Raw genomic sequence first — 4,970 nt, 5'->3', positions numbered from 1 at the left:
TAACCTCAGATACACAGATGACACCATCCTAATGGCAGAAAGCAAAGAGGAACTAAAGAGCCTCTTGATGAAAGTGAAAGAAGAAAGTGAAAAAGCTGGCTAAAACTCAGTATTCAAAAAACAAAGATCATGGCACCCAGTCCCAGCCCTTCATGGCAAATAGATGGGGAAAATATGGAAACAGCGTTAGATTTCATTTTCTTGGGCTCCAAAATCAGTAAGGATGGTGACTGCAGCCATAACATTAAAAGACGCTTGCTCCTTAGAAAACTAGTTATGACAAACCTAGACAGTGTATTAAAAAGCAGAGACATTACTTTGCCAACAAAGGTCCATATAGTCAAAGCTATGGTTTGTCCAGCAGTCATGTATGGATGTGAGAGTTGGACTATAAAGAAAACTGAACACCAAAGAATTGATGTCTTTGAATTGTAGTGCTGAGGAAGACTCTTGTGAGTCCCTTGGACTGCAAGAAGATCAAACCTGCCAATCCTAAAGGAAATCAGTCCTGAATATTCATTGGAAGGACCGGTGCTGAAGCTGAAACTCCAATACCTGGTGCAAAGAATAGACTCATTGGAAAAGATCCTGATGCTGGGAAAGATTGAGGGCAAGAGGAGAAGGGGGCAACAGAGAGAAGGGGGCAAATGGTTTGATAACATTGCCGACTCAGTGGACATTAGTTTGAACAAGTTCTGGGAGATAGTGAAGGACAGGAAATCCTGGCATGCTGCAGTTCATGGGGTCGCAAATAGTTGGATATGACTCAGTGACTGAACAACAACAACATATATTTTCCTGTGTATGCTGGCCATTTGTATATCTTCTTTGAAGATATATTTATTAAAATGTGTTCAACATTCTAAAATTAGTTGCTCTTTTTGAGCTGTGGTTCTTTAAAAATTCCTTATATCATTCTATTACATGATACACATTTTGCAAATATTTTCCATTCTGTGGGTTGCTTATTCACTCTACTGATAAAAGTTCTTCAATGCACTGAAGTTTTCAGTTCTGACAAATTTCAAGATACATTTCTATTTCTGTTGCACATGCTTTTGGTGTTATATCCAAGAATGAACAGATAAATCCAATATCATAAAATTTTCCCCCTATGTTTTCTTCTATATATTTATAGTTTTAGCTCTATATTTAGATCTGTTACTAATTTAGGTTAATTTTTGAAAATACTGTAAAGTAATCTATACTATATGCATATATATGCATATGCAATTTCATTATATGAATATGGATATCAAGTTTCCTTAGCAATATTTATAGAAAAGACACCTAACTGAAGGTTTAAGACTCTTGTCAAAAATCATTTCATCACATATGTGAACTGTTTCCCTTTTTTTTTTTTTTCTGGAGTCTATTTAATTTTGTTGGGTTCTGTTTGCCTTTATGACAACACTACACAGTTTTGATATTGTAGCTTTCTACTAAATTTTGAACCACAAAGCATGAGTCCTCCAATTCTTTTTTTAACTTTTTATTTTATATTTGAATATAGTTGATTAGCAATGTTATTTTCAGGTGTACAAAGCAATTTTCAGTTATGCATATACATGTATCGCCAAGAGTCGGACATGACTGAGTGACTGAACTGACTGACTGATACATGTATCTATTCTTCTTCAAAGTATTTTCCCAGTTAGGTTGCTTAGAATATTGAGCAGCATTAACTCTGCAATACAGTGAAAAAGCAAAAGTGTTAGTCACTCAGTCATGTCTGACTGTTTGCAACCCCATGAACTGTAACCAGTCAGGCTTCCCTGTTCATGAAATTTCCCGGGCAAGAATCCTGGAAATTCCTACTGAAATTTCCTAGAATCCTGGAATTTCCTACTCCAAGGGATCTTTCCAAGCCAGGGATTGAACTCATGTATTTTGCATCTCCTATTGTCAGGCAGACTTTTTACTACGAACGCTACCTCGGAGAGATTGTCAGTTCTTATACGTACTTCTCCTTATACCTTAAGCTTCTCTCAATTGAAGACTTTCCTTCCCTTCCCAAGAAACATCCCAGTTCCTGCTGACTTTTTTCTGCCAGTGAGCTGTATGTATTTACCTTCAACAGCGGTGGTGAAGAGTCTTGTATTTGCTATGCCTTCCATGCCTGCTTGACAGAAGTAAGCAAGGTTGATCCTACCTCTCTATTGCTTATAAGATTGAACTGATTTATATCTTCAGCTCCTCTCAGTGACTCCTGGCTGGATATATGCTTCTTCCTACAGAGAGGAAGGCTTTGCCCTTGATAAAGTCTTTTGTTTTTCACTTTTTAAAAAAGTATTTTTAATTGGAGGATAATTGCTTTATTTTTTTTAGTTTCTGATGTATGCTGCTTTCTGCCATACAATGATCTGAATCAGCCATAAGTATACATATTATTTATTCCCTCTATCTTGAGCCTCTCTCCCACCCTTCCCCCATCCCACCTCTGTAGGTTGTCACAGAGGACAGGACTGAACTCCCTGTGTTATAAAGCAGCTTCCCACTAGCTATCTACTTTACAAGGGTAGTGTATATATGGGCTTCTCAGGTGGTGCTAGTTGCAAGGAATCTGCCTGCCAGTGCAAGAGACGTAAAAGACACAGGTTTGATCCCTGTGTTGGGAAAATTCCCTGGAGGAGGGCACAGCAACCCATTTCAGTATTCTTGCCCAGAGAATCCCATGGGCAGAGGACCCTGGCATGCTACAGTCCCCAGGTTCGCACAGAGTCAGACATGACTGAAGTGACTTAACATGCACGCATATAGTATGTATATGTCAATGCTACTCTCTCAACTCACTTCACTGTCTCCTTCCCTAACTGGGAAGTCTGTTCTCTATGAACCAGTTATACAGAGTGACATATGAAAAAGAAAAAAAAATCATATATTAATGCATATATATGGAGTCTATAAAAATTTTTAAATTGTACTGCTGTTTTTTTTTTAAATTATTTCTGTAGGTGTTTTTCCACTTAGAAACTTTCATTTAACTTTTAACTGATTATTATTTTTTAATTTGCAAAAGGCTTTGTTATATGACTTTGTATATGTAATGATATTTACATTGTGAATCAATAATATCTCATGCTTCTTTTAAGAGACAAATCTTACTTTAAAAATATTTTTTTTTCTTTTGCATTTTGCAATTATTATAGCTCACATATTTGTGTTTGAATGTGTATGTGAATATGTGTGTGTGTGTGTTGACAATGTGTGCCCATGTATTCAGCTTTCTCTTTCATTTTGAAACACCTTTAATGTCTGGAAAAATTTGGTTCTAGATTAATATTTACAGCTAAGGCATTAGAGACTGTGTAGACTTTGTTGACTTAAAATACCTCTGGAGATTTCCTCCTCCCACCTCCATGAGAAGACTCTCAATTTATTTTTTCTGTTTAAGTAACTGACCATTCCTCTTTCCAAATTCTTATTTCAAAAGGATCTAAACATTTCATCTCTCATTCTCTACCACTGTGCCATGTGGGAAGCCCCCATATTACACTTGATGTTAGCCAAAAGGACAAGAAGCCAACCAAACATTACCTGACTTTACGTAGGTTTGATTTGTCATTCCTGTGTAAAAAATTCTAAAGAAAGAAACATGTCTTCTCAACATGAGCTGATAGGTTGCTGTAAGCCTTGGGGATTGAATATGTAAGAGAAATCATTTCTTAATGTTAATAAAAATTAATTTATAGCAAATTTTTCTATAAGAATTTACACTGATTTTCTATGAACATATTTTAAATATGATATCTGAATTTGTTACTTGAGTTTTATAGGACAATAACACATACTTTTCCTAATAACATAATAATTTAAGAAAATAAAGATATCTGGGAAAACACTTTGGCCAAATATATTTGTGTTTTCAAATTTTAAACTAAATTTCAAAATACAACATAATTTTTTTCAATATAAATAGCATCAGTTCTTCTTTTATGAGTTGCAAATTTTAAAAAATGGGCTAAAATAATAATTTGATACTATATTTTATAGTTTTACACTTATTAACTTTTATATCTGCTGGTTTTAGGGAAAAAAGCATATCAGTATCATTTGGAAAACTATAATCAAACATCAACTGATTTCATCTAATTGAGGTTACTTCCCACTTCAACAATTGATCTGTTTATTTTTACTCTCATTTTTCTTATTTTTCTAAAGGCTCTTTTTGGCAACTTGTCAATGATCCTTCTCATCTTTCTGGACATGCATCTCCACACACCCATGTATTTCCTACTTAATCAGCTCTCCTTCCTTGACCTAAATTACATCTCCACCTTTGTCCCAAAAATGGCTTCCAATTTTTTATTGGGAAACAAAGCAATCTTGTTCATTGGATGCTGGATTCAATGTTTCTTCTTCTTGACGTTAGCAGTTGAAGAAGCATTGATATTGACATCTATGGCTTATGATCGTTATGTGATCATTTTCTTTCCTCTTTACTATCCCATAAGAATCAGCAGAAGAGTGTGTGTGTTGATCTTGGATAATGGGCTCTGTCAACTCCCGTGCTCACACCACATATTCCCTCCATATCCCTTATTGCAGATCCAGACCATCGATCATTTAGGTGATGTCCCAGCCATGTTGACTCTGGCCTGCATTGACACCTGGATCTATGAGTACACAGTATTTGTGAGTACCACCCACTTCCTTGTGTTGCCTTTCATTGGTATTGTATGTTCCTATGGTCATGTTCTCCTTGCTGTCAATCACATGCACTCAGCAGAAGGGAGAAAAAAGGCCTACTCAACCTGCTTCACCCATCTAACTGTGGTGACTTTCTACTATGCACCCATTGTTTACACTTACCTACACCCATGGCCCCTCCAACAGAGGACAAGGCTCTGACTGTCTTCTACATCATTCTTACACCAGGGTGCAACCCTGTTATCTATAACCTGAGGAACAAGGAGCTAATGGAGGCTTTGAAAAGAGTAACTCAGAGAATCTGCTCTGTAAAACTGTAG

General features: G+C 36.2%; 1 pseudogene; it reads left to right on the top strand.

Annotated features, from left to right (window-relative positions):
• Window positions 1–4,218: 4,218 nt before the first annotated feature.
• Window positions 4,219–4,970, top strand: LOC133062845 (olfactory receptor 2L8-like; annotated as a pseudogene).

This window comes from Dama dama, chromosome 9, assembly GCF_033118175.1.
Source record: "Dama dama isolate Ldn47 chromosome 9, ASM3311817v1, whole genome shotgun sequence".
NCBI classification, from domain to species: domain Eukaryota; kingdom Metazoa; phylum Chordata; class Mammalia; order Artiodactyla; family Cervidae; genus Dama; species Dama dama.
Note: the sequence above shows the minus strand (reverse complement) of the source record. Positions and strands in the feature narration are given on the sequence as shown.